The sequence below is a fragment of the Musca autumnalis genome, unplaced genomic scaffold (assembly GCF_047663935.1).
Source record: "Musca autumnalis isolate F117 unplaced genomic scaffold, ASM4766393v1 scaffold_3, whole genome shotgun sequence".
In the NCBI taxonomy this organism is placed as follows: domain Eukaryota; kingdom Metazoa; phylum Arthropoda; class Insecta; order Diptera; family Muscidae; genus Musca; species Musca autumnalis.
In genome coordinates this window covers 77,811,015-77,836,526 of record NW_027411866.1, presented here as the reverse complement: position 1 = coordinate 77,836,526, position 25,512 = coordinate 77,811,015, and the positions used below count along the sequence as shown (strand labels likewise).

The 25,512-nt window shown below is 32.3% G+C and overlaps 1 protein-coding gene across 4 annotated transcripts in view; it reads left to right on the top strand.

Annotated features, from left to right (window-relative positions):
* The window catches only part of pigs (GAS2-like protein pickled eggs), a 418,326-nt gene that overhangs the window by 57,558 nt on the left and 335,256 nt on the right, over nucleotides 1-25,512 (top strand). Inside the window, exon 1 of one of the 4 annotated variants that reach the window (XM_073971922.1) lies at nucleotides 15,084-15,114. The exons of the other annotated variants lie outside the window; for them this stretch is intronic. The gene's annotated coding sequence lies outside the window, so the exon portion shown is untranslated. Of the gene's footprint in view, nucleotides 1-15,083; nucleotides 15,115-25,512 lie in introns of those variants that run through there. 4 annotated transcript variants of the gene reach the window in all.

The window sequence follows — 25,512 nt, the reverse complement described above, 5'->3', positions numbered from 1 at the left end:
CTTATAAATTAGAAGTTGTGGACATAGGTCCACGTTTTGGTATAGCCCCCATATAACGGTACCCCCCGATTTACGGTATTTTGACGGTTTTAGCTACATTTTCAGACCGATTTGGCAATAATTTCACACTTAGGGTTCTTAAGTATCAATAAACTTATATAACAAAACTTGTGGACATAGGTCCACGTTTTGGTATAGCCCCCATATAACGGTACCCCCCGATTTGCGGTATTTTGACGTTTTTAGCTACATTATCAGACCGATGTAGCTATAATTTCACATTTAGGGTTCTTAAATGTCAATAAACTTATATAACAAAAGTTGTGGACATAGGTCCACGTTTTGGTATAGCCCCCATATAACGGTACCCCCGATTTACGGTATTTTGACGGTTATAGCTACATTTTCAGACCGACTTAGCTATATTTTGACATTTAGGGTTCTTAAGTGTCATTAAACTTATTTAACAAAACTTCTGGACATAGGTCCACGTTTTGGTATAGCCCCCATATAACGGTACCCCCCCGATTTGCGGTATTTCGACGTTTTGTAGCTACATTTTCAGACCGACTTAGCTTTAATTTGACATTTAGGGTTCTTAAGTGTCAATAAACATATATAACAAATGTTGTGGACATAGGTCCACGTTTTGGTATAGCCCCCATATAACGGTACCCCCGATTTACGGTATTTTGACGTTTTTAGCTACATTTTAAGACCGATGAAGCTATAATTTGACATTTGAAGTTCTTAAATGTCAATAAACTTATGCGACAAAACTTGTGGACATAGGTCCACTTTTTGGTATAGCCCCCATATAACGGTACCCCCCGATTTACGGTATTTTGACGTTTTTAGATACATTTTCAGACCGATTTGGCTATAATTTGACATTTAGGGTTCTTAAGTATCAATAAACTTATATAACAAAAGTTGTGGACATAGGTCCACGTTTTGGTATAGCCCCCATATAACGGTACCCCCCGATTTACGGTATTTTGACGTTTTTAGCTACATTTTCAGACCGATATAGCTATAATTTGACATTTAGTGTTCTTAAGTGTAACTAAACTTATATAACAAAAGTTTTGGACCTAGGTCCACGTTTTGGTATAGCCCCCATATAGCGGTACCCCCGATTTACGGTATTTTGACGTCTTTATCTACATTTTCAGACCGATTTAGCTGTCAATTGACATTTAGGGTTCATAAATGTCAATAAACTTATATAACTAGTGGACATAGGTCCATGTTTTGGAATAGCCCCCAAATAACGTTACCGCCCGATTTCAGGTATTTTGAGAATTTTACCAACAAGTTTTAACCGAATTATCTGTAATTTGAACATTTGAGATTTGAAATTCTTAGTGGTCACCACACCTCTCCACCAAAAATAGTCAAGAAAGCCCCCATATAACGGTACCTCCCGATTTTCAGTAATTTGATGATTTTAGCTACAATATTAAACCGAACTAGCAGTAATTTGACATTTGAAGTTCTTAGTGGTCACAACACCTCTCCATCAAAAATTGTCAACATAGGTCCATGTTCGGATATAGCTCCCATGTAACGGTACCTCCCAATTTTCAGTAATTTGGCAATTTTAGCTACACTTTTTAACAGAACTAACCGTAATTTGACATTTGAAGGTTGTAGTGGTCACCACACATCTGCATCAACAATTTTCAACATAGCCCCAATATAACGATACTTCCCGATTTTCGGTACTTTGAGGATTTTACTTAAAATGTTTAACCGAACGTAGGTCCATGTTTTTGTATAGCCCCAAAACAAACCTCCCGATTTTCCGTACCTTAGCTTTATTTTTTGGACGAACTTTCTGTAATTTGAAATTTAAAAGTCAACAAAAATTCTGCAACAAAAATATTTCATTTAAGTTCATATTTTCGTATAGCCCAGATACCTCCGAACTAGCTGTTAATGGCATTTGAAGTTCCCACGTTATGTACCGATTTTCGATATTTTGAGGATTCTAGCTAAATTTTTTAACCGAATTAGGAGTTATTTGACATTAAAGGCTCCCATCAAAAACTGTCAACATAGGCCCATGTTTTATTATAACCCCTATATAACAGTACCTCCCAATTTCTAGCCCACCAAAAATTGTCAACAGTTAGATATAGGCACCATAAAAAAGGGCCTCCCGAATGAAGCATTTTATGTACATTATCGGACATTTTAACGTACTCACTTAAAGTTGGGGACAGGAATGAATATTTTATGGTGGAGGGTATGAAAAGTTCGGCCCGGCCGAACTTAATGCTTTTTTACTTGTTAAATCTACGATTATTGGAAAAAATATGTTTTAAAATCTGCGATTATTGGAAAAAAATATGTTTTAAAATCCACGATTATGGAAAAAAATATTTTTTAAAATCCACGATTATGGAAATAAATATTTTTTTTTAAAACCCACGATTATGGAAAAAATATTTTTTAAAAATCCACGATTATTAAAAAATATATTTTTAAACATCCACGATTATTAAGGAATATATTAAAAAAAACACGATTGTTGAAATATATATTTTTTAAAAATCCACGATTATTGAAAATTATATTTTGCAAAAATCAGTGATAATTAGAAAAAACAATTTTTTAAAAATTCACGATTATTGGAAAAAATATATATTTTGTTTTAAACTAAGACTATTGGAATTTTTTTTTTAAATCCAAGATTATTTAATAAGATATTTTTAAAACTTCACGATTAATAAAAAATATATTTTTTAAAAATTCACGATTATTGAATTTTTTTTTAGTAATCCCCGATTGTTAAAAAATATATGGTAATATTCAAAAAAGTTTTACAATCGTTGAAGTTGAGGTTCACCATTTAATAAGTCGCGAACTGTTGATATATTTTATAAAATATGAATATCTTTATATTAATTGAAGTGTTTTAGCTACGATCTGATAATATGGACCATAACAAATAATTTTCGTGGAAGCTGCGTTGGTGGTAATATAAAAAAATGGGAAAAATGTGTTGAAGTAATCAAGTTTTTTTGTGTTCTTTCTTGATTTCTGGCCAAACCACGCAAAATTCAAACCTGTGCTCAAAGAAAGAACTAAAGAATACCCCTTGGGAAACATGGTTCTAGTGCATGACTTTTCGATATATACACTACATCCCACTAAAATCGATGCTGACATTTTGAAGTTTTGATTTCAGTGTTTTTCGAATTTTTCTTATAATTATATGGTGCAACTGGATAATATTTTCAAACTAGTTACAGGATTGTAGAACTCGCGATTCCACGTCGTTCGATGTATATCTCATGAGTGTGCTCCCTACAGCTTCCTAGTAATAGGAGCCCAAAGGCCAAAATTTGGTGCGTAAATTTTCTGAAAAAACCTATTTTTTGGCTTTAAAATTTACAACTGTCGTACAGGTACCCCTGAACCCCGCGTGATTTTAGTTTTTTTACGTGCCGGATCTAATAAGACCTTTCGCGTTCGAATCCATTCACTAAAACGCCGGATATATATACCTTGAAAGTAGGAAATTCTGCAAAAATATATTTTGACAATTCCGCGAATTGAACCGCTATTTTCTTTGATTATTTTTACATAAATGTAATCCTTTATACGCGATTATAATATTTGCCAAAAAGAGGTGTCACAAATTACAAAGATTCGGGAGTAATATCCCTATTTATCCCAAAATAGGATGTGGTGGCACATCCGCAGTTCTTGACGAATCTGTCTAAAATCATTCATATTGACGTATTTTTAATAGGCGGCCATTGAAATCGGATGCACCTTATAATCATATGCACATCGCGCAATTTTTGCCCACTTGAATGTTTTTTGAATAGTAAGATGCAACTGATGGCACACTTTGGCCGCTGAATGAAACATGGGAAAATCCATGCATATTGATAGACATGGACTCCCTGTATCCGAAAAGCACATGCACCTCAACTGATTTAAACGGATTCGCGAATTACACGCTTTTTAAACTTTAGTGTTTTTTCTTTGATTGTGATTTCAATATTACTCTGTACTTCTTATTTCTATTGCTTATCACAGAAAGCAAATATACTTTCACGATGACTAATTACTTTTTTCGTAGAAGTTTAAGCAAAATACTTCAGGATTTGGATGGAAATTTAGCGAAAAAATGGAATAACTACCAACATTTATTTTTCAAATTTTTCGTATTTAACCAAAAATATATTTTTGAAATAATTTCCAACAATAAGTTTCCGTTCTTTGTTGTTGCTGTAATATGCAAGTTATAAGCGCGATCTTTATAATTTTGGTCTCACATTTTTCTACGCGTTGTCTAGATTCTGTACGTATTTTTAAATTATTTTTTAGAGATTTTTTGGCCTCTGATTTAGAATAAATAAAATTTATTTCAAGATTTCTTCAATATTTTTTGACTTTCCGCGAAAATAAAAATAAATTTAGCAAATATTTTAGCATCTACGGATAGATATCAAATGCTGCTAACGATTCATATATACATGTTCTTATTACAGCACAATAGGAATTTTTAAATATTTTTTCTTTACAAGAGAGTAAAACCGCATATAACTTTTGAGTGCAGCATCCAATTTTGTGAACGCGAACAAATTTGAAACCACGATTTTTTTCGTAACCCATGTACCAAAAATGGCGGATGTGCTCGCCAAAAAAGTTTTTAATTTTTTTTCTATGTAATTGTAAAGGAAATTTGAAATTTACCATATATATTTTTAAATCCACGATTTTTGGAAAAAATATTTTTTTAATAATTCACCATTATTGGAAAATTTTTTTTTTAATCCTAGATTATTGGCACAAAATATTTTTTTTTTAAATCCACGATTATTGGAAAAAATATTTTTTTAAATCCACGATTATTAGAAAAAATATATTTTTTTAAATCCACGATTTTTGTATTTTTTTTAATCCACGATTATTGGCACAACATATTTTTTTAAATGCACTATTATTGGCACAAAATATTTTTGTTAAATCCACGATTATTGGAAAAAATAGATTTTTTTTAAATCCAAGATTATTGGAAAAAATATTTTTTTTTTTAAATCCAAGATTATTGGAAAAAATATATATTTTTTAAATCCACTATTATTGGATTTTTTTTAAATCCATGGAAAAAATATTTTTATTTAAATACACGGTTATTGGAAAAAATATTTTTTTAAAAATCCACGACTATTGAAAAAAATACTTTTTAAAAATCCACGATTATTGGAACAAATATTTCTTTTAAAAATCTACGATTATTGGAACAAATATTTCTTTTAAAAATCTACGATTATTGGAAATAATATGTTTTTAAAATCCACGATTAAGGAAAAAAATATTTTTTTATAATCCAAGATTATGGAAAAAAATATTTTTTAAAAATCCACGATTATTAAAAAATATATTTTTAAAAATCCACGATTATTAAGGAATACATTTTTTAAAAAACCACGATTTTTGAAAAATATATTTTTTAAAAATCCACGATTTTGGAAAAAAATTTTTTTAAAAAACCACGATTTTGGAAAAAAAATTTTTTAAAAAACCACGATTGTTGAGAAATATTTTTTTTTAAAAAACACGATTGTTGAAAAATATATTTTTTAAAAATCCACGATTTTGTAAAAAATATTTTTTTTAATCTATGACTATTGGAAAAATATTTTTTAAAAATTCAGGACTATTGGAACAAATATTTTTTTAAAAATCTACGATTATTGGAAAAAATATTTTTTTAAATCCAAGATTATTTAATAAAATATTTTTTAAAAATTCACGATTATTGAAAATTTTTTTTAATAATCCCTGATTGTTAAAAAATATATTTTTTAAAAATCCTCGATTATTGAAAATTATATTTTGTTAAAATCAATGATTTTTAAAAAATCCACGAAATTGTTTATTTGAAAAATTCAGGATTATTGATTTTTTTTGAAAAATTCACAACTATTGACTATTTTTTTTTAAATTCACGATTATTAAAAATATGTTTTTAAAAAATTTCAGTATTATTGAAATAATATTTTTTAAAAATAAACAATTATTAAAAAAAATATTTTTTAAAAATCCAAGATTATTGAATATTTTTGTAATGCTCCTTGTACTATTTTATCTTTACAGTCATCAGTTTCAATTGATTTTTTAATACTGCAAATAGTTAATTAAAAATAACCTTCACATAATGAGGAAAAAAGTAAAATGAACAATTCTATAATTCCCCAATCAATGCAAAGCTTTCCTTGGAATATCTAAATACAATATTCCAAACGTCTTGCCACAATGCGTCTTTAGGTTGAAACACTTAACCTTCATTAATCAAGGTTTTTGTTTTGGTGAAGTCAGTCAGGCGTGTTGCTAATTTCTCTAATCACTAAAACGCCAATTTGTCCTTCGTCCTCAGCTGCTTACCAGTGTGAATCATACGGCATTGTGATATTGTGTTTAAGGTTAGGTACGAAGTCCAAAGTTCTTTTCCAACAAAATCTCAATGGATTTGTCAGCAATATTTTTAATGAACACAAAGGAGAGCAAGAACCCCACTATCCATCCTCCCCCCTCCTCCACCAACAACAGAATATTTTTGTAATGAAAACCGCTATAAATATCATATTCCACCAATTGGGAAAACTATTGTAGTTGTTGTTGTATGGTTGTTTTGGTGTTGTTAGGCATGACTCGTACACTCATAAAATTGGTTAGGGCAAGGAGCAAAAGGAGGTCATTACTTGGTTGATTGAAGTACTGTTTGCAGTTGATGGTGACGGTGGTGGTGGTGTTGTACCCCCAAACCTTACCGCCCCATCAGCTAAATTAATGGTGTCATAGTAGGTTCTACATTTTTATGAACCGACGCCATTTAGTCACCATACCAGGGCGACATCCATCCATACGAGCCCAAATGACTCACTTGGTTTTTCGTGTTTTTATTTTCGCATTTCATTTCATGTTGTTTATGACATTTTCATACTGGGCCTGTGGATATTTTGTTTCCAAACTTCTAGATATTTGAATTCTTTTTACATACATTCATGTTTGTAAATGTTACCTATGAAACCTAGCCTAGCTATGTACATTAGGGCTATAACCAAAAAAATACCACCACATAGCCGTGTAGAGCATGGAAAACTATTATGAAATACGGCGTCAATTTTTCTCTATCGCGAAAAAAGTTTCCGCACCAAATGCATGGAAGTTCAGTAATGCATTTTTTAATTTTAGCTGTTATGACAACATATTTGCTTTTAATTAAAATTTTTATTTTTTTGTAATCTAATTTAAAATCATTATCAAAGCGTTCTGGACCAATTTGTTCTCAAATCGCGCCATTACGGAGCATTTTATGAATTTTTGACACCATTGCAGTTTTTGCTTTTTCTTTATAAACTCGTGAATTTTATGTTTATATTTTTTGTACCTACCGGACAAAAGAATATGGGGTCATTTGCAACGAAGTCGCGAAAGTTACAGACTGTTTTTGTTGACTTTGCCTGTGAGAATCGTACATGTTTTTTACAAAAATACAACACCAGTACCACGTGGGGAATTTTGTCCTAATAATGAAAACGCGTTTCTAAGATCGATTCGGTGAAAAAAGTTTCCGCGCCGACTGCAATTACTAAAACCCTTTTGATATTTTTTCTACTTATAATTTTAAATTTGCTTTGTTTGAATAAATATTCATAGAAAAAATACAATTCTCACAGGCAAAGTCATTAAAAACTGTCTGTAACTTTCGCGAATTTGTTGCAAATGACACCATATTCTCTTGTCCGATAGGTACAATAAATATAAACATAAAATTCACGAGTTTATAAAGATAAAGCAAAAACTGCAATAGTGACAAAAATTCATAAAATGCTCCGAAATGGCGCGATTTGAGAACAAATTGGTCCAGAAAGCTTTGATAATGATTTTAAATTAGATTACAAAAAAATAAAAAATTTAATTAAAAGCAAATATGTTGTCGTAACAGCTAAAATTAAAAAATGCATTACTGAACTTCAATGCATTTGGTGCGGAAACTTTTTTCGCGATAGAGAAAAAATTACACCTTTTTTCATAATAGTTTTTCATGCTCTACACGGCTATGTGGTGGTATTTTTGATATTTGCAAAAAAGTGCAAAAAGTTAGATCCCTAATGTACATACACTCGGTCGTACATAACTATCCCCTGCATAGGCTTGTGGATGGATGGATACCTTGGCTTGGACTGTAGTTATGTGGAATACGACGAATATAAAAATAGTTGACATGCAATGTCGGCTTGAATATCTATTTAATGGGTTTTTCTTTACAACAGCAGCAACAACAACAAACAAACAAAAAGAACTACATACTCACTGTTCTAAATTGTAAAACATTGCGGTATATTGCGATAAATTCGTTAGCATGCTATGGTATGTTCTGATATTCGTTTTTTGTTTTGCATATCAAAGTCTGGAAGAAAAAAAGGTGTTTTCAATAATTTTTTCATTAAAAACATGTACCTATATTGTTTTTGGACGAAAAGCTATTTGAAGGGTAAGAAGGTTTAAGGCACGAAACAAGTAAGAGAGGTTAGGGGCTCCAAAGGACTAACGACTCAACTCTTTTGATATTTTGATATATTTTTTTATAATACTAGGTTATTGAAAAAATATTTTTAAAAAATTCACGCTTTTTGAATAAATACTTTTTAAAAATCCACGAAATATTTATAAAAAATCCACGATTATTGACAAAATACTTAAAAAAATACTGAAAAAATATTTGTTTTATTTAGATCGGGTTTAGATTTTATGGCCTCATCTAAGCCGACTTAAATGAGCCTTTTTTCCAGTGATCGCACCTTTATCTCCGAAACTAATAAGAATTTTTCTTTGCAGTCTTCAGCAATATTGTGGCCCTAAAGTAGTAGAACTTATGTGTCAAACAGATGAACTAGGAAAAGCTGCATCTAGCGCATCGAACTCGTTAAAATATAGAAAAGTTTACATAATTTCTGAAATTCTGGTCAGTAACAACTAAACTGTTTGAAGTTGAAACAAGTAACAACTCTAAAAATTTTCTAAATAATGTGACCATCAATTCTTCACAACATTCTGAAACTCTAAAATTGATATTTCACGTTGTTTAAGGAGTATTTCATAACTTACCTTTTACAAAACTTATTTCAAACAATGTTCACACAGCCTGTTTATTCTCATGTTGGGGATTTCAATGAATTATTGAAATATTTACCAAATTGCTGTTGAAAAATTTGCTATAAACAAGGCGATAGAGGTAGTTTACAACAATATAATGTTCTGAAGAGTTGTGTATTACATTCCAATGAATATTTTCCAAAAAAGTAAAATTAAGAAGAATCTAACATTTTGGGAGATACGTTGCGAAATATACACAAATTATAGAATTTTTAGATATATTATAAAATTTGAGGCAATAAATGCAGTTTTTCGAGTTCACTATTTGTGAAGTTTGCTGCAGATGTCAAAACAAGATTCGTATTGGTTTCAGAGATACAGCCCCGATTTGTTTTAAAAATTCGATCTCTAGCCATGTTTAGATGAGGCCATAAAAACCGAACCCGATCTAAGAAAACAAACCCCAAATATGGTTTTTGCCTATTGGTCCTCTACTTTCATAAAATTCTGCACAGAAGTTGTTTGCACGCGATTGGCTCAAAAATGTTGCACAGTGTTATTAAAAAATTATTTTTTAAAATAAATCCTCGAAATAAATATTTTTGTTTTTCAAATAAAAAAATATTTGTTTTTAGTTTATTTTGTTATTGTTGAAGATTCAATCATATGATTGCTTAAGTCTGGAGTATTCCCCCTTGGGTTTTCCTTCATCATTACTTTCTTTACAGAGAGTAATGTTTACAAAACGCATTGACAGCTTGCGGCTTTCCCAAAAAACACCAGAACAAAATATTTGCAAGCTGTTTTGGTGTTTTTTGGGAAAGTCGAAAAGTGAGCATCATTCTCATTAACATGAGAATATTCGATGCTGAAGGAGTTCAGGTTTTCACTAGAAAAATCATCATTTCAAATACTGAAAAGCCAATTGATAATTCCTTTCGCCGGGATGATATCAGGATATTAGTAGCGATCAGTAAATTTTGCAAGCTGTCAGTGCGTTTTGTAAACATTACTCTCTGTAAAGAAAGTAATGATGAAGTTAAGCTAATAGGGGAGTATTCCAGACGTAAGCAATCATAAAAAAATATTTTTAAAAAAAATCTCGATTATTGAAAAAAATATTTTTTATTATCGAAAAATATTTTTTAAAAATCCACGATCGTTAAAAAAATAATTTTTAAAAAACAGGAATATTCAAAATTTTTTTTCAAAAAATCTACGAATATTGAAAAAATATGTTTTAAAAATCCACGATTATTGAAAAAATCCCCAACAATTGTTATAAAATATATATTTTTTTAAATCCACGATTATTGTTGAAAAATATATTTTTAAATCCACGACTAATGAAAATATCCACGGCAATTATTGTTTTTTTAAATCCACAACAATTGTTAAAAAATATATTTTTTTTAAATCCACGATTATTGAAAAATGCCCACGACGATTGTTGAAAAATATTTGTTAAAAAATCCACGACTATTGTTCAAAAGTATTTTTAAAAAATCTACGACGATTATTGAAAAATATTTCTTTTTAAAAATCCACCATTTTTTAAAATTGTGTTTTTTTGTAAAAAACGATTATTGAAAAAATATTTTTTTAAAAATTCACCATTATTGAAAAAATAATTTTTTAAAAATTCACCATTATTGAAAAAAGAAATTTTTAAAAAATCCACAATTATTGAAAAAATATTTTTTAAAAAATGCATGATTATTTAACAAATATTTTTTAAAAAATCCACGATTATTGAAAAAATATATTTTAAAAAATCCACGATTATTAAAAAAATATATATTAAAAAAATCCACGATTATTGAAACATTTTTTTTAATCCACGATTATTAAAAAAATATATATTAAAAAATCCACGATTATTGAAACATTTTTTTTTAATCCACGATTATTGAAACATTTTTTTTAATCCACGATTATTGAAACATTTTTTTTTTAAATCCACGATTATTGAAAAAACATTTTTTAAAAAATCCACGATTATTAAAAAAATGTTTTCTTTTTAAATCCACGATTATTGAAAAAATATTTTTTTAAAAATCCACGTTTATTGACGAAATATTTTTAAAAAATCCACTAATTTTGAAAAATGTTTGTTAAAAATCCACGATTATTGAAAAAACATTTTTTCAAAAAATCTGTATTATTGAAAAAAATAGTCCATATTTTCATTAGGCAATTTTCCTTGCGGCAATTGTCAGTTTGAAGGAGAGAGAGGTGAGGCATATGGTAAGCCTTTGCCTTTGAACAACCTCTGTCATCGACAAACTGACAATTGCCGCAAGGAAAATTGCGGCATATTTTTTAAATCCAAGATTAATATTTAAAAAAAATACCAATATTGAAAAAAATATTTTTAAGAAAATTTACGAATATTGAAAAAAAAATATTTTTAAAAAATCCACTATTATGAAAACAATATTTTTTAAATAAACCACGATTATTGAAAAATATTTTTTAAAAAATCGACAATTATTGAAAAATACTCGTACTTTTTAAAAAATCTAGCTAATATTATTTGTAATATTTTTATAAAATCAACTATCATTGAACAAATACGTATGTTTTAAAATTGGACTAGCTATATTCAATGAGAGGCAAGTCTTCATTTGTGCCTCAAGTATGTTCATGGGAAATAGTTTTTATTCTTTAATATTCTGGCTATTAAGCTATACAAACGAACTAACTAACAGAAACGAATCAAGTGTTTGCTACGCCTATTTTGTGTTATATCTGTGACTAATGTGTCCGAAATTGAGTGTCATAATTCTTAACATAATTACAAAATATAAGAAAAATTTTAATGCCAAAATGTCTCAACAGATTGTAAATTAAATGTGACAAATTTAATTCTATGCCTAGTTATGACATGATAATGTAGAAATTTTTTCGAAAAATATACAAAAAAACTATCGTCATCATAATCATACATGTGTTCAGCAAATGTGTAAGCGGAAACTGGCTACTGGCTTTAAGGCATGTACATATGTTCATAACCATGTGTAACTGAATGTCTCGTGGCAACCAAACATTTGTTGTAGATAATTAATAAAAATGAGCTTTAAAGTTAAGCACTTAATAATTAAGATCCCAAAATATGCCTCTGCCTCTCTTCAAAGCTCCCTCTTCTTTTTACATTTTTTTTGTTGAAAATTATTAAAGAGGCTTAACAAAACGATTTGCCATTAAAAGCAAATTATTTTCATTACATTACTTTATTAAGTTTTTTGGTGGATAGTTTTGAATGGGTTTTCTGGCTTGGGAGCATGTTTTGAGGGTACCCCCACTCCTCCAGCTGATAATATAAAAAAGATGATTCTCATCTTTGATGGCACTTGTTACGAAAGAAGTTTTCGTAACCACCACCAACAACAAAATAATAAAATAAACGTAACGAATTTAATACCAAAATTGAATCATAAATTATGAGCCTTAAAAAGAAGCAAACCGATGACGTCGTAGAAGGGAAGAGGAAACCAGTAGCTGCATGGAAACGGCAGCAATAATTAACCAAAATTATTTTTATGAACGATCGAGAAAATATTCAGTGAAAAAAAGACCTTTAAAAAATTGTAACTCATTGAAGATAAGACTTCAAACTGTTTTATGATCGAACAAAGGAGGAGTGCTGGGGACTGTGTCTGTATCCCCAACCGGTTATTTGATTGAATTCGTTTTCCGATAAGACAATTTTTGTTTTCAATGTGGGGAGTAAATTTTGTCACCCTGTTCTTGATTATGTTATTATTATTAGAATTGTTGTTACTGGTATTGCTGATTTTTATTGTTGCTATTTACTTATTTCCTTTTTGTTTGAAATGACATTGACGCCAATTTGATTTTTGGCCATTAATGTTTATTTAATGCCGGTGCTGTTGGTGTCTCCGCTGCCTCATTCGTGCCGCCGACATGCGGTTTTACATTTTTTCTATTTGCGTTTTTTTCAATTTACAAGTGGGAATTACGGCCACTCACTTGAACTGAGTGAATTGTCGCTGTTCATTTCAATAACTGACAATTTGGGTGCATATGTCTGTCTGTCCAGATTCATGTCTATGTCAACTTATATCTGTCTGTTGTTGTTTTTTCTCCGACTCTGTTGATGGTGGTATGGTGTCATTGCAGTGTAATTGATTAAAAATAAATAATTGACAAGCCAGACGACGATATGACAAACAATTGGAAAACAATAAAAAATTGAACTAAAATTGAAAATAAATAAAATTTGGGTAAAAACAAGGTCGCCGGATAAATTGTCTGAAGAGCAGATTTACATCTTGGAAACTTGATGCCAATTGGGCTATTGCGGAAGAGCGAGACGCTTGCAAGGCTATACTTAGTCAATATTCATGATTTTTAATTTCCCTTTCCATAAAATCTGTTTTCATAACTTGTTGCTGCCCCGCCTCCAATAGTCAGTCTATCGAACGTGACATCTGCCCATGATCTACCCAAACATTGCAATAATGGCCAAATCAAATATTTTATTTTTGGATTACATAGCACTGAGTACCCCATTCCTATAAATTTGTATTTTTTATGGACCTTTTTATGTTTGTTTGACATAGAATTAAATGACAATAACAAATATTTTGCAAGATTTCAATAAAGTTTTTTTTTGAGAAATTTGCACTTACTTTTTATTTGTCATTTCTTAATGAACCGGCATTTCTATTGGGCAAATTGCCCAAAATGACAAAAAGATTCTCATGACGAAACATTTTTTTTTCTTTCTTCATCAAATCAAGAAGACATACCCCAAAAATAACAGATAAAAATCCTGACCTACTGCAAAGCATCAATGATGATGTTACAAAAAATAGCTTTTTGTGATGATGCTGTGGCTGCTGATGGCTACTGTTGCTGATTTCACAAATATTTTTGTTTGATATTGCCACAGATAACATCTACAATAATTTTGTTCAGCTGGCTGGCTTACTTATGCGGCAAAATAGTGGCGGAATTTTATCAGACTACGATGGCATGCCATTCATTTACTCTTTCATTCATTGCCAGATAAGTGTATGACCATTTTGCGTTTTTATTATATGACTTGATTATGTGTAATTGTTTCAATTTTTTGTAGTTGTTGTTTTTTGTTTATGATTAAAATAAACCACCAGTCATTCAACCGAATTCGAAGCAATTTTTATGATTCATAGACAATGTTTTTGGTCAGTGAAGTCATTTTTATGAAAGGGAGGGGGCGTTCAAATAACATTTTTCCAACAGTAAAAAAACTTTTGTAGCTTTTGAGAATTTTAAAATTCAAATTGGCAATATTGTTGAAATGTTTATTAATTCTTGAACTCGGTTCGAAGATTTTTTTATATTTCAATAAAAAAAACTAAGATAAATGGTGAGGATATGTGGCGATATCCGAAAATATATTATTTTCTGCCTTCTAAAATGAAAAAACAAATCTTGGAGAAAGGTCAATTAATAACCAATAATTAAAATATTTTCTGCTTTCCCTAAAGCAAATCAGTTTTAAACTCCTCATATTCTAAAAAAGGTCGACCTTGAATCACTTAGTTCGAGCTTGACGTAAAAAACAGGTCCCATATTATTGGTATATAATTGGGCTACACTTATGTAGAGAGGCAGGTCTCCACTTGTAACTTCGGGGTATTCGTTGGGAATTTGTTATGTTCCTTTAATATTCTGGCTATTAAAATATTTAACTAACGAAAGCGCATCAAGTATTTGTTACGCCTGTTTTATGTGGCGATATCCGAAACTATATTCTAAGGGTATGTGGCGATATTCGAAACTACTGTATTATTGTCTGCCTTCCCCATTTCAATTTAAAATACCTCTTTAAATAACTGTTTTAAAATTTAAAGTAACAAAACTGATATTAAGCTAAATTACTTTATAAATAATATTTAAGAATTTTTTTATAAACAAGTCTAATTTTCTCTTTCTTTTCAGGTAATTGTGTTTTACAAATCTTCTATTGATTCAAAGGTAAAATATGATATATTCGCAAGTATATTTAAAAAATATTCTAAAAAAAGGTTGTTTAATAACCGTGTCCCCCGGTTAACACTTATCTCACATCAATCAGAACTTTATATGCACCCTACTGCAAATGTTGCGCCACTTGCAGGGACGTTTTCATGGGTAAAATTCTCAGAAAATGTTAAATTTTGTCAAATTCGTTCTATAGTCTGACTCTGGAAACCCATTTTCAGACTTGTTTCCTTCATCAATTGTCACGGTGGAAAATTATTATTTTAAAACTACTATGCTAGATAAGAAAAATAATAAAAAAAAACAAAAAAATCGCCGGAGCTCTTTTTAAATAAATAGCGATCAAAGTTCACATTTTTAGGGGTTTTAAGGTTTTCACGATTTTGCTTGGAAACCGCAAGTCCTATCGAAATGGGAAAATTCTCAATAAGATTGACCTTTATGATATTTTCGTAGATTTTACCAGGGATGCCAAGTTGGTGGTTTTCCCGCTATTTGTGGTGACTTTTGACGTGCAAAAAAACACTTTTTAGGAGTTGTAGCGATTTTTTATTTTAAATCGGTACAGTAGCGATTTTGGCTGTTTAAGGTAGCGATTTTTACACAACATTGTTTATTGTCAGTAGTATATTGTGCATCGAGTGAAATATTCATACATGTATGGCCAGATAGAGTTCAAAAATAAGAAAAGCAAATAGCATGGGAATTGGGATATTCTATTGAAGAAATGGATAAAAATATGTATGTGCGATATTTCTAGTTTCTCTCTTTCTGTTCAACAGTTGATAATTTCTGCCGTTTTTCAAAATTTTCGTACTGTTTTTGGTCTTAATCAGTAGAGATTTGTGGTGGTTTTCAACACAACTTTTCTGTAGCGATTTTTACCTCGGAACAGTTGGCATCCCTGGATTTTACCATTGTTGAGACAATGCAATGACTGTATCTCCTCCATAGATATGTATATCCCCAGTCTCGGACCTAGTGAAAAGAAGTAAACACAATGCTTCTGACGTCTATAGGAGGTTTTTGAGTTTTTGGGTCAATTTCTCAGGAAGTATGGACTTGCCCACGAAAAAATTGTTCCGTCGTAACCGCAGAGTTCTTAAGATGAGTGCAGTTTAAGAACTCGTCTGGAATCTTTGTGTGGGAGGTACCGGAAACAGTTGTTCGATGTAGTCAATATTCGGACATATACGATGTACAATGTTTAGATCGGTGTCTGCTTTCGAGGGTTATCTTAAGTACCACCTAGTTTAGTTGGTGCCGGTAGGCTTTTTTGGAGCCTTTTGACCATTATCTCAGGAGGCATGGACTTGCCTCCGAAAAAAATATGAATTGAGTCGTCATTCATAACAGCGCACGCAACAAGAATTTCTTGCAAAATTTTCAAAACGGTCCGAGACGAGCAGTTTTTTTTTTAATTTTGCGTGGGGGGTATACTTAGGAATATACCGATTTAGTCCATATTCAAACCTGGTATAAACCTGGAAGTAATACATATTAAAAGTTATGACCAATTCGGTTACTCCTTCGAGAGTTATCGTGCTCACCAGTTTAGCAAAGATTTTTGAACTTTTGTGGGGACGTACCGGAAGTAGTATGCCGAAACGAAGTTTATACAAAATATTGCTATAATCAAATTTTGGACCGACTCGGTTTATCCTTGCGAGGGTTATCGTTCGCTTCATCCAGCCAGACAGACGGACGGACATTGCTAAATCGACTCCAAATTGTCTGAAACGGATTTCGTCCAAACATACTTGGGGTCTAAAACCATTATTTCGAAGAGGCACAATTTTGTCACATCCTAGTGTTTGTAATGACTTACAATATAAATAAATTCTCTTCTTAACCATGACTCAGAAAACTAGTTGCAAAAGTGTTTATATTGGTTGTATATAATTCTCATATACATTTTCTAAAAATACATGTAAATGCGTATATTGCAAAATACTTCGGAAAGTGCTGATGAAACCCAAATGCATCAAAATAAATGATTCATGGGAATTATATTTGCACGAGTTCGTTTAAACTCATTCCAAAAGAAAGAATCACTTGTAACATGAACGAGACACAATTTATCGCCATCCTTCGAAATAGTAATTTCTCCAATTCTTTGGAATGGAATTTTTTCATTAAAAAAGAAAAATATGACATTTCTAACAAATCTTAAGAGAGTCATTTTCATCAATTATTTGGATGTACATTTGCATGACTTGAGTTGAACCCATTCCAAAGATTAAATGAAAACACCAGCCTATGTAAAGATTCATTTTCACCAATTCTTTGGAATGGAATTTGCACGTGTTCGTTGGAACTCATTCGTAAAATAGACTGTGGAAGCACTTGATTTTATGGTTGTGCCCATTCTGTCATCGGCGAATGACATTTGCAAAAATTCCTTTTATGGGTCGCCACAAAGAAAGACGAGGTGTTCTCCTGATTATCCTAAACATGTTCGAGTTTAACTTAAATAATTTCATTGGTAGAAAAATGGGTTACTCGATTAATAAACAGAGATTCCCGATGTTTAACTTAGGGATAGGTAATGGAAAGCAATAATCGATTTTTCGATTTTGGTCTAAAACTACAAATGCGATTTTTCGGTCCGGCGATTATTTCAGTTGTCCTCAAACTCGACATTCGACTTTTTCATAACAGCAGAAAATCGATTATAATCGACTATTCGTCGATGTCCGAGTTTTTGAAACTTTAAAACCGCCAAAAGTGTAAAACCGCCCAGTCAACAATCTATGGGCAAACTCGAAAATCGACCACAAGATAATCGATTATGCGATTTTCCCTCCAGACAAAAGTCTTGCACGTGTTCGTTCTACGATTTTTAGACTTTTGACTGCAAAAAGTCGATTAATCGATTACTCGAAAGTCGACTTACCTATCTCTAGTCTGACTTAAGGATGGAGTGACGATAAGGGTCTTTTTTTATTTACTCATCTGTAATTTGGATATTGGTAATCGTTCAAGAATATTTCAATGATATATGATATTAAATATATATTTATGATTATTTGTTGTTACACAATGATGTTCAGCTCTCTATTCACGGCGGCATGTAAAAGAGTGTATTCAACATTATAGCCAGTCCATATCTGGATATTTTTGAGCCACGTTGTCTCTTTTTACCTCTTCCGCGCTTTCCTTAGATTTTTGGCTTAAGGATTTTTTTGTATTATTTTCTATTTGTTATTTCTCAATATGTGTCCAAGGTAGGAGATTTAACGCTTTTTAATTGTTGACATTAGTCGTCGGTTCACATAAGTACATCGTCATTTGATATTTTGAAAGTCCGAGGTATTTTCAGTACGCCGCGAAATGTCCGCGTTTTATTTGAGTGGAGGTTCTCATATGAAACTTGACCGCATTGCCCTAACACATTGCCTAAGCCATTTGCAGATTGTATGTAATTGTATGTTGTTCCAATCCATCCTGCATTTACCTCTTTTATGTGTGAATTAATGTCATGTTAATATAAAGACAGAATTAATGGGTGAATTATTGTCATGCCAATATAAACACAGAGATGATATGACATGTTCGCAGTCATCATTGACAGTATGCCTTTATGCAGAACGCTATGCTAATATTAATGTCGTCCATGCCACATATGACTGTTGTGCAATTTCGTATTCAACATATTCCGTATTGTATTCATTATTAAAGAACATCTTCAGTTGTGGCATCCAAACGAGTGTTTTATGTCTTGCTATGTCATCCAACAAAAACACAAATATGGCATGAAATGACATGGTTCGCTGTCATCATGAATAGTATGCCTTAATGCAAATCTATTCTATGTCTTGCCATGTTATGTCAACAAAAACTCAAAAATAGTTTATATACTGGCTAACCAATGTAAATTTTGTGTGCCAACACATAAATGTGCGGTCACATAAAAATAGAACAACAAATCAATTTTAAAACACACAAATGACATCTAATCATGTTGGATGACATGGTTCGCTGTCAACATTTACATGCCTCAGACGACTATTGTCAGTATTGAGATCATATTCTATCACTTCTGACCAGTACTTCATTACCTCGGGTTGTTAGAAATCGTTTAGAACTTGATATATGCATCAATCGATGAACCGAAACCGCTCTGAATGATTTTGGACTGTAATCAGCAAAATATCCTGTTGCTGATATGTAACCCCTTGATGTGAATTTAAAGGGACAATATAGCATGACTTCCCGAGTTAGTTCAGATTCGACCATGTATTAAGGAAATGTACAGAGAACGACCCCGTATTTGTTACGCTTCCACCCTAGCCGTGATGTGTGATCCTGTGACATTTAAATATAGTACAGGATTAAATTCACTTTTCGGCCCAAAAGTAAAGTTGCTCTATGAGTATTGGATATTGACTATTTTTCAGTTCTTATAAAAGTCCATATTTACATTAGACCATCTTCCTTGCGGCAATTGTCAGTTTGTCGGTGAGAGAGGATGTTGAGAGGCAAAGGGTTACTATATGGCAATTGCCAAAAGGAAAATTACCTAATGTAAATATGGACTAAGAAAATTTCCGGTATAACTATTTGGAAAGTTTTCTGTTAGGACTATAATTTCTTGAATAGCTTCTTTAACATAAATTTACAAATACTTTCATATCCCTCAGCAGAGGCATATAGCAGGGCTGTTTTTTAGGGAATTCAGGCCAACGAAATGCAAATTCCTCATACAGTTTTTGAACATATTTCTTCCAAACAGTCATATTTAGTGAAGTGCAATGAATGTATATGCACGTTGGTGGTATATAGTATGAGCATGAGTCTATTTTCATTTCGGTGAACCGGAACTAATTTCCCCTCAAAACACGTCAAACCTCAGTAATCAACAATCAGAAATAAAACACACACAAAACACTTTGTTCATGTAACTGTTATCTAACTTCTTGGCTGCTAACCCAAATATTTTGTGTTAAATGAAAATTGTGTCATTCGCTGTTATCAAAAAAGTCCCCAAGAAAAAATAAAAAACAAAACTCAGTCATGTCGCATTAGAACTGGCACTACTTATGTCAACAACAACAATAATAATAACATATGGTGGGTGATGATGATGATTCCAAAGAAAAATGACAAAAAAATCAATACTGACTCAGACTTGGCAGGCAAGTCATTCACATGTCCATTTAGTCAGTCAGAGAGATATTAGAATTGGGTATTATATTTGCCATAGATTTGCTTGGGTAATGTTTGTCTTTTTTTGCGGCCATACCTGTCATACCCTCTAGCAGAAAATACTTTCTGATTTAAATTGTTACCTCGGCCTTTGGTTTCATATTGCAAACAAAAATTGCAAAGATTGCAAAACAAAAAATTCCACCTCCATACCATGGCCCAATCAAATAGTATTGCTTCTGCTCATCGTTGAAATACACTCAGGTACATAATTGCCATTACACCTAAGAATGTATGTTATGTGAGCATTACAAGGAAATACAACGACACTACTTTATGCGGGTCTTTAAGCTAAGTCAAAGCTTTAGAAATCATTGAACGATTATGAATAATTGAACAGAGAGTTGTTACACATAGAGAGAGGAAAATGAAAGATGATACAATTAGTCAAACAGTCAATGCACTTGTTGGATAATATGTATGTTGCAATATGACACAGTGGTGTCATGTGGAAAAATAAATATTTGGCAAAAGCACTTCAAACTACAATCCATGAATTTATCTCAGATGCAGAGAATGAGCCAGAAGAAACCAATGCAAAAGATAAGGACGGTGAAGTGTCTGATAAAGAAAAAGATCCGGTTCGAAGTACCAAATGTTAAAAATTGAAATGCGCGGAGGACTAATTTTACTAAGCTTTTAAGTCAATAGATTTGGCTCCAAGGACTTTCTAAAAAAGGTGAAGACGAAACCACTATGCGGCTCGAAGGACCAATGTAAAAAAGTGAGATCCATACCACAACCATTCCGCCTGTAATGTCTTACAAGCACTCACAACACGTCTCATTGGTCAAAAGGTTGAGGGTAAATAGAGAGGGTTACATAAAATCAAATAAGAACGGAGTTAAGTTCTGCCGAGTCAAACTTGTCATACCCTCCACCACTAGTTGTATTGAAATAAAATGGAACAATTAGTTTCTTTTCGTTTATGAAGAAGACTAAATACCAAATTTCAGCAAGTTCGGTAAAACAAGATGGCTAACCTTCAAAATGCCGAAAATCGGGAGGTACCGTTCCATGGTTGCTATATCAAAACGTCGATCTATTTCTACAAATTTCTGGCAGAAAGTTTTTACACTCAAAGAAGACTAAATACCAAATTTCCGATATTTCGATAAGATAATGAGGCTAAAATCTAAAAAATACCGAAAATCAAAAGGTACACTTCTATAGGGGATATAGAAAACGCGGACCTATACTCATAATTCTCTTCTGGAATATTTTATAACCGCATTGAAGACTACATAACAAATTTCAATCATTTCGGTGGGATATTGATGTCGCCACCTTCAGAATTACGAATATCGGGAAGTACCGTTCTATGGGGGCTGTATCGAAACATGGACCTTTACCGACGAATTTCAGTCCGAAAGGTTTTTACCTCCAACGTTGACTAAATACCAACTTTCAGTTATTTCGGTGAGTTGTTATGTTGATACAACCTTAAAAATAACGATAATCGGGAGGTGCCGTTCTATGGGAGCTATATGAAGCCGTTGACCTGTACGTACAAATTTCAGGTGGAAAGTTTTATAGTACCAACGAAGACTAAATACAAAATTTTAGCCATTTCGGTTGATTATTGGGGCCAAAACCATCAAATTACCGAAAATCGGGAGGTACCGTTCTATGGGGCTGTACTGATAAATTTCCGGGGGAAGACTAAATGACAAATTTCAGCCATTTCGGAGCAATATTGGGGCCTTAACCATCAAATTACCGAAACTCGGGAGGTACCGTTCTATAGGGGCTACTTGAAGGAGTGGACCTATACCGACAACTTTTATAAGAAATGAAGACTAAAAAAAGTTCTATAACAAATAAACGCTTGTAATAATATTTACAAAACACACACACACTCCGAATACTAAGATAGTGGTCATGTTGATCAACATCAATATCGGCTACAATCAACATTACCATCATCAACACCATCAGCAACAAATGTGTCCGGATGGCGGCCGATCGACCTCTTTGTCAGGTTTTTGTTTGATTTGCTGGTGGGATGGATGTGTTTACACAGTTTGTTCACATTTCACATTCTAAGAGCGGCGCGGTAAATATCAACACACCAGCCGACATACATACATACATTCGGCATTCAATAAAGTCGTAAAGACAAGCATCTAAATGGGAATGGCTTTGTCAACACCATATAATACAAAAACAATGCAAACACAAATTTTTTAAAGATAAGATTGTAAATAACCTGGATTCAGATTATGTGGTGGTGTTCTAAACGTTCCATCACCCAATTGTGGTGATGGTTGGTGGTAGCTTAAGATGGTGTTGCTGATGATGACAGATTTTCACACACTTACTAACGGCATTCTCAACCACACGATGGCACCTTTTTGTGTGTCTGCTGGTTAGCTAGGCAATCAGCCAGACAGACGGACATAGCCAGTTGTTGCTACTGTCGTTCACCCGTTTATTTTTGGGATTATTGTCGGCGCCAAGGGTTTAGATTCGTTCGTTGTTTGGCTTATTATGACTGCCAATCATAACAAGGTGTGAAGTAGGAGCCATTGTTAAATCTTGTGGCTGATAGGAGTGCATCTGGTAGGTAGCACATTTGTGGTATGTGATTTACTTCATGTTTGCTTTGTTGTTGTTATTGGTCTAAGGATAATTGATTGTTATCCTTTGTTTGGAAAAACTCTGTAATCAACCCATATGCCATAGCCTTTATTTGCTGAGTGTAAAAAAGGTGTTTAGTCTTCAAAAATCACCATAAGACTGGAAGTTCTATAAATGAGGGAGTTTATTTTGTATGGTGTTATGTTGCTATTTACATAAGGGGATTTTAACAAACCCACTGTAGACGGCTCATAAATATAAATATTATAAAAATCATAAACTTAAAATATTCAAAAAAAAAAAAAATCCGATCCTGTAGGCTCTTAAAACCCAAGTTTTAAGCTATTAATATTTAAACTATAAATATTTTTTGAAATCCGAGGGTTTAAGGGCTCTTAAAAAATTGAAATATTTTTTAACAAATCAGCGTTTTTGGGTCAATTAAAATTTTTCATTTCTTTTGTTAAATTTCAAAAATAATTTTTTTTAAATTTTTAAAGTATTTTTTTTTTAATTGCACTTAAAAATATATTTTTTCTTAATTCATGTTCTTTAATAATTTTTTAAAAACATTCTGTTCAAAATTATAATTATTTTTTAAAATACTTGAAAATTTTTTTAAACATCTTAATAATATTTTTTAACATTCACGTTCCTTAAACATATTTTTAACAAGTAAAAAAGTATCAGTCGGCTTTGCCGACAGAGATATACCCTCAGCATGGGCAAATTGAAACACTTTTTTCACAAAAAACTTATGTATTTAGGGGGTTTCAAAATTGTGGTCGTATGAACCGACAAAAATGTTGATTAGGATTAAAGTTCAAAAATTTTGCGGAAAAGGTGCTTAAAGGAATGGACCGACATAGACCATGGGGGTGCCATAGGGGGTTTTTACACCCTTCGGGCTGTTTTCTCAAGAAGTATGGACTTGCCCCTGAAATAACTTTTACCATCGTGAACTTATCCAAAATTTTGTGTGGGAGGTACGGGATGGAGTGGACAAATATAGTCCATATTCGAACCTGATCTATATCTGGTATATATTATGAGAATGTGTAAAGTATGGACCAAATCGGTCACTCCCATCAAGAGTTATCGTGCGCAAAATTTTTCCGAATATTTTTGAACTTTTGTGGGGTAGGTGCCTGAAGGAGTGGACCGATATGGCTTATCTACGAACTTAAACTAAGTTTCGAAACAATATTACGAAGGCCAAATTTTGGCCGGAATCGGCATTTCTGTTCGAGAATTATCTTGCGCTTCCACCCATAAACATGGTGTCATAGGGTTTGTTTTTCAACTTTTAGGCTATTTTTCAGGAAGTATGGACTTGCCCCTGAGGAAACTTATATCTTCGTATAGGGGACAGTGAATACAAGATGTTACAACAAAAACCAAGGCGATTCGTGAGCAGGTCCTAAACTGAACTTTTCCGAAATTTTGTGTGGGAGGTACTCGAAGGAGTTTACCGATTGAGTCCATATTGGAACCTCATCTAAGTCTGGTAGAAATTTCATAATGTGCAAAGTAATGACCAAATCGGTAACTTCCTTCAAGAGTTATGGTACGCACAAATTTTCCGAACATTTTCGAACTTTTGTGGGGGAGGTACCGGAAGGAGTGGACCGATATAATCCATCTTTGAACTTGAACTAAGTTTGGACAAAATATTACGAAAGACAAATTTGGGACCGAATCGGCAGATCCGTTCGAGGGTTATCTTGCGCTCCAACCATTACACACGGTGTCATAGGGCTTTTTGTAACTTTCAGGCTATTTCCTCAGGAAGTATGGACTTGCCCCTAATGAAACTTACAGCGTCGTATAGAGGACAGCGAATACAACTTGCGTAAACAAAAATCAAAGCGATTCGAGACCGGGTCCTAAACTGAACTTTTCCGAAATTTTGTGTGGGAGGTACCCGAAGGAGTGGACCTATTGAGTCCATATTGAAACCTCATCTAAGTTTGGTAGAAATTACACGATGTGCAAAGTATGGACCAAATCGGTTATTCCCTACAAGAGTTATCGTGCGCACAAGTTTTGCGAAAATTTTTGAACATTTGTGGGGGAGGTACCTGAAGGAGTGGACCTATATGGCCCATCTTCGAACTTAAATCGAATCTGGAAAAAATAATTCGATACCCAAAATTTGAACCGAATCTTGATCCGTTCGAGAGTTATCGTGCGCACCAGCCAGCCAGACAGACAGACAGACGGACAGACGGACAGACAGACAGACGGACGGACATTGCTAGATCTACTCAAAATTGTCTGAAACGGATATCGTACAAACATACTTGGGGTCTAAAACCATTATTTCGATGAGGCACATTTTTGGTCGTATCAAAGTGTAAATACCCTCTTTAGCCTAAAGGCTGAGGGTATAAAAATCAACTTACATTAAAAATGTGTTTTTAAATCCAGATTCCTTAAAAATATGTAAATAAACGTTCCTTAAAATCATATTTTTAAGTCCACGTTCCTTACAAACATGTTGTAAAAATCTACGTCCCTTATTTTTTAATTAACGTTTCTTATTTATTTTTAAAATTCACGTTCATATTTTTTTAATCCACGTTTTTAATTTTTCTTGATCAT